Source organism: Vitis riparia, chromosome 13, assembly GCF_004353265.1.
Source record: "Vitis riparia cultivar Riparia Gloire de Montpellier isolate 1030 chromosome 13, EGFV_Vit.rip_1.0, whole genome shotgun sequence".
In the NCBI taxonomy this organism is placed as follows: Eukaryota; Viridiplantae; Streptophyta; class Magnoliopsida; order Vitales; family Vitaceae; genus Vitis; species Vitis riparia.
Window position 1 is genome coordinate 5,151,340 of NC_048443.1, and position 13,398 is coordinate 5,164,737.

The 13,398-nt window shown below is 30.6% G+C and overlaps 1 long non-coding RNA gene across 1 annotated transcript; it reads left to right on the forward strand.

Moving 5' to 3' along the window:
* The first annotated feature begins 12,580 nt into the window (after positions 1-12,580).
* Positions 12,581-13,398, forward strand: LOC117929398. Its single transcript, XR_004653750.1, has 2 exons — positions 12,581-12,886; positions 12,984-13,398. It is a non-coding gene; the product is annotated as an uncharacterized LOC117929398 (long non-coding RNA).

Below are 13,398 nucleotides of genomic sequence, written 5' to 3' on the forward strand. Positions count from 1 at the left end.
GTTTGATAACATACTCAGAATTTGTTAGTTAACTAGAATGGCGAACAATTAGCTAGGCTATCAACATATAAAACATCTGCTTCATTGATCATTGATCCACCTTTTTCTTCACCATCAAGGACACCAATATATTCAGATTGATATAATACAGATCTCGCAAAATCAAATTTATCAAGAACCAGCATAAACCAAAGCACTTCAAGTCTTAACTAGTCGGGATTGATCCAACTATGGACTCAAGCAACTTCGTCCAACAGAAAGTCAGCAACGTCTAATCCAAGTCTAAGAAAAATATCCTAATAACAAAATAGAGCAGTTCATGGTACATCTTTATTACCATACCTAATTAGCTTATATGGTTTTGAATATTGTCCATGAATTTGAACTGCAACTCACCTTGGCTAGCTATCCAAGTTGAGCTATAAGCTAATTAACCTCAATCCATATGCCTACCAAAGATAAAGCAGTTCAACCATCTATTTCATCCATTAAGTGAGAGACTACAAGAGATAAGTGGCAAATTCATTCTCCATCTAAGAAGCCAGACAAAATAACATGTTTAAAAGCAAACCTTTTACTCATTGAAAAGTTCTCTTATTTATGTTGTTTTCAAATGGTTTAAATTACACTATTAATGACACCCATATTTGTACAAATAATCCCATCTTTTCAAAATGTGTGAAAGATGACCCATCTTGGACCAAAAATACTCTCAAATAAATAAGATCCAAACCCCTGAAATTTAAATATAGAGGGAAGAGGAGAACAAAAACTAATGCTCTCTCTGAATTCCACCATTCATTCTTCTTCTTCTCCCTACAATCATATTTTCATCACTTTGTTTTAAAACTCCATAATTGTATCAGCCATTTCTTGCATCTAAAACACTTTTTTATCTCCTTATAATCATCATCATCATCATACTTTGTTTTGAAACCCCAATTGTAAATAGTAATCCATTACAATTTGAGTAGTTTTAATTTCATATTTAAGGAAATCTAAACTCCACTTTGGTAAGATGTACTCTTTTTTTTTTCTTTTCTTTATACTGTCTTTCTTTGGATTTTTTTGTTTCTAGTTTTCCTTTTGGATCAATTGAAAGAGGATACATTTGGTATTGGTTTAAAGGAGATTATTTGTGTTGGATAATACTCTTGGAAGATATTATCCTATATCTAAAATAGTTTCCTCAATCAACAGACACACAAGAAGATTATTGTTTTTAAATTTGTACTCATTATCTTCTTACTGACCTTTTTCATATTTTTGAAATTTTGATATAACCAAGTAACAGTAAAAGTGCAAAACATTGATAAATTAATAATGTTGCTTAAAAAATAAAATCTTCTAGTTTCAATTCGGGCAGTGCACTAAATTAAATACGTCATCAAATGCATAAGATAATGATTTTTTTAGAAATCTTAAAGGCTCAAGAAAATGTGAATTAATAATCAATAAAATCTATAAAAAAAAATTTGCAAACAAAAATTAATACAATAATGAGTAACTTTTTCCAACTTTTATTTGTCTTAATTCAACTCTTTCTTGAGATCATCGCATATTTGCATCCTCCTTATCTTATAGGATATTAAGTTTTAACATTACCTCTTCATTTTAAGGGTCGTTCTACTCTACAATGAATAACTATCACTTCTTCTTTAGAGTGTTTTAGGTTTCTAAGTATTAACATTCAACAATATTTATTGTTTTTGGATTTATGAGTCATATATATACAAGTACGATATAGTAAAAAATAATAATTTTACTAAATTAATGATGTTGTAAAACAAAGTGAGAGAAGAAGAAAGCAAGAAATAGAGAATAGAATGCATAGGAAAACTCTATTGAATTTCATTATGGGTCTCTCCCTTTTATAGGGAATTGCAAAAGATATTTATGGATGATCATCTACAAGTTACCATAGTGGTACGGAATCTCATATTTTATAACACTCCCCCTTGGATGATCATAAGAATATGCCTCATTAAAACCTTACTAGGAAAAACCTCATGGGAAAAAACCTTAGTGAAGGAAAAAGAGTACAATATTCTTTTGGATTACTATAACTACCTTGTTAAAAACCTTGCTAGTAAAACCTATTAGGACAAAACCTGGACAAAGGAAAAAAGAGTACAGTATATCTATATTATCATTCTCCCCCTCATGTAAACATGATTATGATTTCTTCAACATTTCAAATGGTAGATCTCTCAATCTTCGTATTCCAAAGTCATACCTTAACTTTTTTAATGTGGTTGGAGGTAACGCCTTTGTGAATAGATCTACTAGATTATTGCATGGCTAAATCTGTATAAAAGAATTTAGGGAGATATGCTTAGTTCTGTCACCTTTTATGAATCCTTCTTTAATTTGTGCAATACAAGCAGCATTATCTTCATGTAACACTGTTGCATTGCCTCTGATGGAATATAGTCCATATGTTTCTTGTATATGTTGGATCATTGACCTTAGTCATACACATTCATGACTTGCTTCATGAATTGCAAGAATTTCTGAATGATTTGATGATGTGGCCACCATTGTTTGTTTGATAAATCTTCATGAGATAGCAGTACCATTGTAATTAAAAGCATACCATGTTTGTGATTTACCTTTATATGGATCTGAAAGATATTCTACATCTACATATCCAAGCAATTGTTGCTTTGATTCCCTTAAGTAAAATAGACCCATACTAGTAGTTCCACGAAAATAACACAATATATGTTTGATGTCATTCCAATGTCTTTGAGTTGGAGCGGAACTGTATCTTGCTAATAAATTGACAGAAAAAACAATGTCTAAATGTGTACAATTGGCAAGATACATAAGTGCACCAATAGCACTAAGATATGGTACTTCAAGACCAAGTAATTCTTCATCTTTTTCGCAAGAACAAAATGGGTATTTTTTCACATCAAGTGATCAGACAACCATTGGAGAACTTAAAGGATGTTCTTTATCCATATAAAAATGCTTCAAAACTTTCTTAATGTATGTTGATTGATGTACTAAAACTCCATGTGAAAAATGTTCGATCTGTAGGGCGAGACAAAATTTTGTTTTTCCAAGATCTTTCATCTCAAATTTTATTTTTCAAGTAATTTGTTGTTCTTGTGAGCTCTTCAAGAGTTCCAACAAGATTTAAGTCATCAACATACACTGCAATAATTGCAAATCCAGTTTCTGATTTCTTAATGAAGATGCATGGGCATATAAGGTTATTCACATACCTTTCTTTTAGCAAGTATTCGCTAAGGCAATTGTACCACATGCGTCCAGATTGCTTTAATCTATACAAGGATCGTTGTAACTTGATTGAATACAAGCTAGAGGCTTTATACTATTTGCTTCAGGCAATTTAAATTCTTCAGGATTTTTTATGTATATATCATTATCTATAGATCCATATAAATATGTTATAATAACATTCATGAGATGCATATCTAGTCCTTCTAGGACTGTCAAATTAATTAAGAAATGATATGTGATTACGTCCATGACGGGAGAGAATGTTTCCTCATAGTCAATACCAGGTTTCTACGAGAAACCTTGTACTACTAATCGCACTTTATATCTTATGATCTCATTATTCTCATTGCGTTTTTGTACAAATACCCATTTGTACTCAACAGGCTTTACATCTTCAGGTGTTTGGACTACAGGTCCAAAAACTTCTCGTTTTGTTAATGAGTTTAACTCTCTGCCTGTATAGCTTCTTTCTAGTTTGGCCAATCATTTCTATGTCGGCATTCTTCCACATTTTGTGGTTCAAGATCTTTATCATTTCTTATGGAGGCCACTTGGAAAGTGAAAATAATATTATTTTGATCCCCTTTTTCTCCCGTGTATACATAACTTATTGAGATCTCACAATTTTCATGTACATGTGCCTCTTCAAGGGCTTTTCGTTTAATATGTGCCTCTTCATGGGTTTCTTGCTCAATATGTGCCTCTTCAGGGGCTTCTTGCTCAATATGTGCCTCTTTAGGGGCTTCTTGTTCAATATGTGCCTTTTCAGGGCCTTTTGCATTATTTGTGCCTCTTCTAGGGCTATAGATTTATCAACTTTAAACTGATCAATTATTTTTTATGGCCTCTTTTAGAGTGCCAAGTTTTTCTTGGGTTCTCCTCTTTCGGGGAGTTACATTTTTTGAGCCAACAAGTCTACCACGCTTCAGGCATATCTTAGATTCATTTGTTAACTGTCCTATAAGGACATCAGTCCGTGCTAGAGTATTTGCAACCAGGATATATGACTTTGTCACTTTCTTTGTATCAATGAGTGCATCTGGTAATTGATTTACAAGATTTTGCAAATGATGATCCTTTGAACTTCTAATTCACATTGATTTGTATGAGGACCAAGATGAGTCAAAGTCAATCAATTCCAAATAATTTCACGCCGCTCTTCTGGAACTGGCTCTTCTCCCCCTAACAACGAGAAAATTGTCTCATTAAAATGATAATCTGTACAACATGTCATTCTACCTTTTAAGTGTATAGGTAGACTAGTCACTAATTAAAACTTTTGGTTTTGTAATGTACATCCATATGAACTTTTACCCTGGGGGACCAAGTTGGTCTTACAAGATTCTTCTGGATCTAGTATCGTATAAAGTGTCATTCACATGGAATCAAATACTACTAGTGACATAATATAAGCTCTTCTGGAGCCTTTAATTAGGTTTCTATCACCTAATATAGTATTAACATTGTTTGTCATCAATGTTGTACAATTAATGAGACAAGAGTTTCATCAAAGTAACAAGTCATAAAACATTGTCATAAAGACCTCTCCTTTATAGAGTTGAAGAAATATTATCATAAAGAAAGAGTTAAAATCAATGGAAAAATATTAGTCATTGATGATGACTTAATAAGTTGTGTAAAAGCAATGAGAGCATATATAACACAATAAAACAAATATGAAAAGATAATTTAAAGTTATATATTTCGTAAGTATCACATTTGATTTTGTAAGTGTGGAGCAATTTATACATGAAATAACTAGGAAGTATTTCAATAATCAAACTAATTGTAGTGATGGATCAAGGTATGAGTATCCATGTATCTTCAAGTATAAATAAAGAAAATAATTTAAATGATAAATAATAAAATGTGAAATAAACTATAAAAGATGAACAATAAACAATGTGTTCAAAGATGATAACAAAATAAACCTATTTGCAAAGAATTAAATAAAAGCATAGCGTTTAATCATAACAAACATTTTCATCACCAATTAGATGGTCAATTTTCCCATTAGGATTCTCAAAGAAATCCGAAACATCTAAATGGGTTAGATCCACTTGGCCATCACTATCAAAGAAGTTCATTTCAACTTTCTTTCCTTTTATTGATGCTTGGTAAAGGTCGACCAAATCTTTGGGAGTACGACAGGTACACGACCAATGCCCCTTCATACCATATCTATAAAAATTATTCTCATAGTTCTTAGGAAGTTTATCTTGTAAACACTTCCCTTTTTTTGTTTTACCTCAATATTATTCCACTTCTAGTGGTGCAATGAGGCTTTCCTTTTATGAGAATTTAGTAAATTATTACTATAAGAACCATGGTATTGGGATTTCTTCCACGACCACCACCACGTCCTCGTCATCGTCATCGTCCATGAGTTTATGACAATATTGTATTCACTTCAGGAAATGATTCAAATCTAGTTGGACGAGACTGGTGATTTCTCATCAAAAGCTCATTTTTTGTTAAACCTTCATGGAGATGATGACGAAGGAAAATAACTGTTTTTGCGTAATCCTACAGGAATGCTTGATTTCCTTCTTTGATCATAGCTCCAAGATTCATTGACAATTTGGTTTTGAATAATTTCTGGTTATACAAGAGAATTATAAATTGTATGCATAGCTTGTGGCTATGAAACTATTGTTAATAAAAATTGTTTTCCATAATTCCTATTGTGAAAAATAAGTGAGTACGAAATAAAAATTAAAAGCCAATATTTTTTATAACTTTGAATTATGATCATTTTGTCGAAACAAGAAAATATGCAAATTTGTACATAGCTTCAGGCTATGAACTATTTATGTATAACTTCTAGTTACACAATATAATTAAAAGAAATTAAAGAGATTAAAAGTTAATGTCTTTCATAGCTTTAGGTCATGATTATTTTGTCAGAATAAAAAAATATTTAAATTTATTCATAGCTTCAAGCTATGAACTGTTTTTTTTTATATATAAATTTGTGTATAACTTCAGGCTGTGAACTATTCATTGGGTAGATTTGTGCATAGCTTTGGGGTATGAACTTTCATTATGTAGATTTGTACATAACTTCAGGTTATGAACATTTATTTATTTATTTATTTCATAGCTTCTAGCTATAATATTGTTTGGTATAACTTTCAGTTATACCGTATAATTAAAAATAAATAATTAAGGATCATATACATAACTTATGGTCATGTATCTGTAATTTTGTAATTTTTTCCCCATAACTTCTGGTTATAGGAATTGCATATATTTTTCACAACTTTTGGTTATGAATTTACCTCATCATTTGTAATTCATCTCATAACTTCTGGTTATAGAGATTGTACATATTTTTCATAACTTCTGGTTATGAATTTACCCTATTTATAATTTATCACATAACTTCTAGTTATAGTGATTGTAATATTTATGTATTAAAATAAAATAAATGAAAATAGAAATCAAAGGGTAATAAAATAGAAAATCATGATATAAGTTTGTCATATACCTTTTTGTGATAAAGAAGATAGGGGTCTTTCTATTTCTCTGAGTAGAGAAAAATCTTTTTTTTTCTTTTTTTGTAGAGACTAGTCGTTCTGATAACGTGTTGTAAAACAAAGTGAGAGAAGAAGAAAGCAAGAAATAGAGAATAGAATGCATAGGAAAACTCTATTGAATTTCATTAGGGGTCTCTCCCTTTTATAGGGAGTTACAAAAGATATTTATGGATGATCATCCACAAGTTACTATAGTGGTATAGAATCTCATATTTTATAACAAATGAATATTTTTTATAAATAAATTAATAAATTATTCACTTATTGATAAATCAATAACCTTGTTTGAATAATAATTTCTCTTAATCTCAAGAGTATTATTTTATAGAAATTTACTGTATTATTTTAAAAATCATTTAAAAAGATTTTCCTTTGTTTTCTCTTATCTCAAGGGATTGTTTGTCCATAATTTAGGGTGTCTTTTTTTCCCTCCCTTTTTTTAGCTTTCTAAGAGTGGATCTCTTGGAAAATGATGCATTTTCTATTAAGTTTATTAAAATTAAAAAGAGTACATAATATACTATTTTTGTTTGTAGTAAATAATGAGTTAGCAAGCCTTGCAACAAAATTTTAAGGGGTTATTTTGAATGTTATACACTCTTCCCTAATTTCTCATTTGGTTACTTAGAAATTGTTGGAAAAGAAAAGAATATTTTGGATTTGGCCATAGACAGACATACTACTCAAATATTGCTTCACATCAAAATTTACATTCTTGTGGTTGCTCGCAATGTTGTTAATCAAACTCTTATTGCAACAACAATTAGTACTTATTTTTTTCTTAGTTGTAATTTGATATTGAATATGTGGATTATAATTTTCCACACAGTTTTTTCTTTTTTTTTTTCTACCAACTTGGTTTAGGAATAAAGTAGTTCCTGATTTTACTCCACAATAATTGCAATGTAGAAGTGTTAGATTTCACTCCATGAGCTAATTGTGGGTCTCCCTATATTTGCCTTAATTGTGTAAATTAAGTATATAGTCTAATGTACAGAATTTTTAATATACACAGCTTTGCCACATTTTTATATGGTTGCTTTTTCTGTTTTCATATATGAGTTGTATGGATGATTTTAGAATTTGTCAAAACTATGTCAATGATTTTAGAATTAACTCTTTTAGGTCTAAACTAGAAGAGACCAGTATGATTCACCCTCTCTTTTTATTTTTTTATCTTTTGAAAAAAGAAAAAAAAATCAAAATTTAATTTGAAGATCCCCATTCCTTGTTCAAATATGTGAATAAGATTATAAAAAGAATTAAAACACGATGGAATTTAAATTTTTTTAATATTTTTGGAAATCAAATATTTGTTTTCCTTCCCTTTTGTTTTAGTTCCATAAATTTCTCATTCCATTTTTCCCCGCCTTTCATTATTTTTACTTTCTCAACAAAAGATGAATATTGTTATTGTGTACAACATTACATTTAATTTCTTTTATATTTTTTGTTTCCTTCCATTTGTATAATTATTATATAATAAAAATTCAGACTCTTTTTCCATTATTTCCAAAAATATAAACAAGTAAAGGTCTTTCAAAATTAGCAAAATAATAGGAAAGCGCGAATAAAATATTTATTAAAATTTAAATGTGGTGGTGTACAATCTCAAATATAATATTATTTACAAAAGAATATTTTCCCTTTTAATTCTTTCGTTTTGACCACAACTTGAAAAACAATGACAAACTTGTTTCCTTGGATTTGAAAATCAATCGAACAAGATTTTATGAGATTAGAATTTTTCTAATCTCCTTTGGATTTTTTGATCTCTGACTTCTTCAATCCCCTTTTGGAAATAAGTCACCTCGATTTATAAGTGAAAGTATGGAATTGAATTTTGAATTCCCGTTTCAGTTGCTTAATTCAAGGGATTTAATTACTTGATTTTAACAATTTTTCTTGGTTTTACATAATAATAATAATAATAATAATATATTTTCTTATAATTATTATTATCTTTTTATAGTTAGTAATCGATTTCTTTTTTTAGGAAATTATTCATAAAAGAATATCTATTTTTATTTATTTATTTATTTTGAAGACCAAATTAGCAGTAATTCAATCCATTAAAATTATTTTAATTTAGTTTTTTACTTTTTTAAAAAAAATAATATCAATCATAAACTATGATCCAATATCAAATAATTATTTTAAGAATTTTGTTAAAAAAAAAAAAAACTAGTTTGATTTAGACACATAAATATATTATAATATTAGATAAAAGTAAAGTTATTGTTATTCCATGGATTTCTCCATTAATTTTTGACACAATCTTATTAAAAGGGGTCCCTAACCCTATAAACAAGGCAAGGACGGTTGAGAATTGAGATGGTTGATGTACTTGAAGGCCCACCACTAAGGCTGAAGGGAGGTGACTGGAGAAAGTGTGTAGGAATAGGGCTAAGAAGCAATGAATGTGGGCATCAATGGGTCATCACTCCGATTCACCAAAACCCTAGAGACATATGGCAACCCACCACATTAATCTTTCAACCAATGCATGCTTTAACTTACCTTACCTGTACTAATGACAGACTAATTTATGCTAAAACTGAGATTTTGACATCTACTCTTATTAGGTTTGTTCACATGAGGTTCTTATATATGGTAGGTTAGTCATGTATAACAGTGAATTTTCAATAATTTAAAGGGAGAGTGGACTCCATGGAGCAGAGTGAGAGACGCAGGGAGTTGGAGAGGGTAACAATGAATCAAAGAGAACATTAAGGAGAAGAAAAAACATCTTCTATCTTTATTTGGATTTTCCAAATCTAGGTTTTTATATTTTCCAAACCTTGTTCTTATTTTGTGAGTTTTTTTTTTTTTTCCAAGGATGTTTATGAACACACTTTTCCCTAATACTCTAAAAATTGTAAGTTCACATTAATTAATCAATGATGATGTAGAAGTTTTTGGAGATGACACCTATCACAAAGGTATAGTTGTCTTCCCTTTCTTTATAGCTGAGACAGGATCTTGCATGTTAATCTCACCTTGATTAACTTTTGATTCTAGTCATCAAATCAAGACATTCAAACTAATTTTAAAGTGTTTAATGATTGAAAGATCAATTCCACCATTGAGATAAATGCACCAAAGTCCATTTTGAACTCTATTCTTGACTCGTGCAAGTGTATTAGCATAAGGGCATTATACTAGGTACATATAGCATCACCTTCACCAAGAGGTATGATAGGGGTGGCCCCCTCAACATCCATTATAGGTAGTCATCCATGTTTTATGGGCATCCAGATAACCCAAGAATATGTTTGAAGATTGATGCCCAAATTCAAATGATATATAGCATATGGTGTAATAAATATATGGAAGGATATGGATTTGTCTATATGTTGGATACCAAGGGCAAGATGCACTATGTGTCATGTTAGTGAAAACCAATATTTTGTAATTAGTTGACAAATGATGGAATGCACTAGATATGAACTTCACTTCGAGGGGGGGAAGAGGGGTGGCAACTATGTGTATTTTACAAAATTTGGGCTAGAGCCCTTGATGATAGGAGCATGACATATATTAGACATGTAATTCACTATGATTGATCCAACTATGTGTGTTTTATAGAATTTGGGGTAGAGCCCTCGATGAAACGAGCATGACATATATTAGACATGTAATTCAATATGATTGATTCACATGGATCTTACAAAATAGAATATGAATAAAATTACTTCGTTGTTTCTTGATTGTATTTAATCATGTCTATTGTAAAAGATATAAAAATAATTTGTTTTATAGTATCAAAAAATCACTTTTTTGTGACAATTAATCAAACATGACCATGTAGTCATGTAAGTCTTATTTGTTTACAACTAAATAATCCTTTTATTTTCAGGATTGATGTTCCATTTCTTTATATATTAATATCATTTATTTTTATTTTTTATTTTTTTATAATTTTGTTCACAATTCAAATTTAATCACATACATTAAGGCCAACATTTAAAATAAGGTATAATAATAAAGATATACCATAGAATTTTGGTAACACATAAATCACCAAGAAAAAACTAAAATAAGCTTTCACAGAAGTCTTTGTTTTGGTAACTTTTTTTTTTATTTAGCCATTGTCATGTCTCTATGGATTTGAGGCTACTTTGGTGTTGTTTGTAGTTTTTTTGGGATTCTGAGCTTTGGCCTTGTTAAGGTCTTGTGTTTTGTATTTTGTTGTTCGAAGCTTCTAGTGTTTTTTCCCTTCCTAGATTTTGCTTGGATTTTTTTGGATTTTATTGTATGTTTTGGGCTCCTCTATTTGAAAAAGTTGGTTCATCAACAATAAAAATTAGACCTAGAGACACACAGTTATCACGAGTCATTTGATCAAATTAGGTTATTCTTGTCCAATCAAAAAGGAAAAAAAAACAATTAAAGATGAGGACAAGAGTGGTGGTTGTAGCTTGGGTAGGAGATAGAAGAATCGGCGGTATTCCATTTGTCAAGTATGTTGCCATCAGAGTACTGTGTTCATACGTTGTAGAATGAAGACCTTAGAGTTTCTTGCTTTTTTTTTTCTTTGACTGGGGAAGGTGCAAGGAAACCTGTAGGTGGATACTGATGTTCTTCTAAACCATTTTCCCACTAAAAGCACATTCAGTTTTTCTCCCCTCCCTCAGTCTATTTCAAGATCGAGAAAGGAACAACAATTTCTCCACAACCTCACAAGATGGTGTGTCACAAGGTTTCTCCTACCATTTGCATGCTTCTTTCAGTTTTACTTAAGAAATTTAACCTATAAAATTCATCTCATTTGGACATTGATGGCTTAGTATGAAAATTCGAAAGATATGGGTAAGAAAACATAGTGGTTCAACTAAAACAGTTTTGACCCACTAGGTTTCTTCAAGTTTTGGGCTATTTTAGCTAATTATTGTAATCCTTAATTATTATTTAGAAGTTATTAGAATAAAAAAAGGAAATTGTAAAGTCTAATTTCATGCAATTCTGAATTCATTTTCATAGGAAAATAATTATAGAAACTGTAATGGATTTTTAGCAAGGTATGTTGAGATAGTTTTCATGTTTGAAAGTTTTGGTATTATTAGATTTTGTTTTAGGTTTATAAATTATTTCTAAAGTCTTCTAGACTAATGATATATTATATCTAAAAAGTTTCATAACTTTTGGAACTTGTTTGAGTGGTGAGAAAAATCAAGAAAATGAGTAGCACTGCAACATACTCAGTTTTAGGCAATGTTGGAATTAATATAGGTTGAGGTTTAATTGATTATCTTTTGATGACTATTTGACTCAAAAGTTAATTTCTAAGGTTTCTAGACCCATCAACAAACTTTTTAGCTCAAGTTTCACTTAAATTGGACTTCATTTGTCTAATCTTTCATTTTTAGGAAAATTATATATTTCATTTTAAGAAACACTTCTAATTTAAAAATAAATAAAAAATAGACATTTAACAAAATTTAAAAAATACTTTTAAAAAGAAGAAAAATGACTTATATTATTTATTTTTATTTTTTTGGGAAATAGTTGATTGGTGATTTTTTCAAAAACATATTTCTAGAAAAAATGTTTCCACTAAAAACACTTAAAAGAGAAACATTGTAAAACACACTCTCGATTATAAGAGTCATTTTACCCAATTAGGCCATTGTTATCCAATCTATAATCCAATTGGCGCAAAAAAATAAAATAGCAATTAAAGATAAGGACATGAGTGGTGGCTGTAGGTTTGGGTAGGTGAAATAAAGATAGGAGGTAATCCATTTATCAATCTGTTCTTGGGTAGGTGAAAGACTAGGACTTTCTTGCTCTCTTTTTTTCTATTTTTCTTTTTTGACCATGGAAGGTGCAAGGATGCTTGTAGGGGGGGATCCTAGTTGGTTCTCCATCAACTAGTGTTCTTCAAAGGTACCATTTTCCAGTCAAAGCACACTCATTTTTCTCCTCCCCCTCAATATATTTAAAGGTCGAGGAAGAAACAACAGTTTCTCCACAACATCAAAACATGGTTTTTCACAAGGTTTCTCCTACCATTTGCATTCTTCTTTCAGTTTTACTTCTCTTTCTCTCTCAGGAAACCCTATCGCGGGAATTGATTCAAGTTGCTCCATATGGTAAGTACTTTTCCTCAATCATGGTCTTGGGGTTTCTGGTTATTGCGTCTACTTTGTGCAGACCTGCAAAATTTATTTGTGGTTCGTGTTCTTGCAGAAGATAAAACTGTGCACCTCGATGGAGATGTATCTGGAAGCAACCCCCGTACGTCCGGTAGTAAAGATTACACACCTCCTCCCAGTACTGCCGGTTCCCCTCCCACAAAGTAACGTGGGTGATACTGATACCCTCATGTTTCGCCCATCAGTTACTGGGAGATTTAAATGGGAAGAACAAGGAAGGATTTCCTCTGCTGTTGTTATGGCTTTGAAGATAAGAGTAAACAATATTTTCATGTAATGAATAAAATATGTGCTGCTTTCAGCATTGGTAGATTGGTTGGACTAAAAGCCAACCGTATGAATGAAAGGCCCCAAATGTTTCTAAAATGAGAGTGATAGATATGAATGAGAAACAATACGTGAAATCAAGAGAAATTGGAAGCATCTCCAAGGGCGTATTAGTGATAATA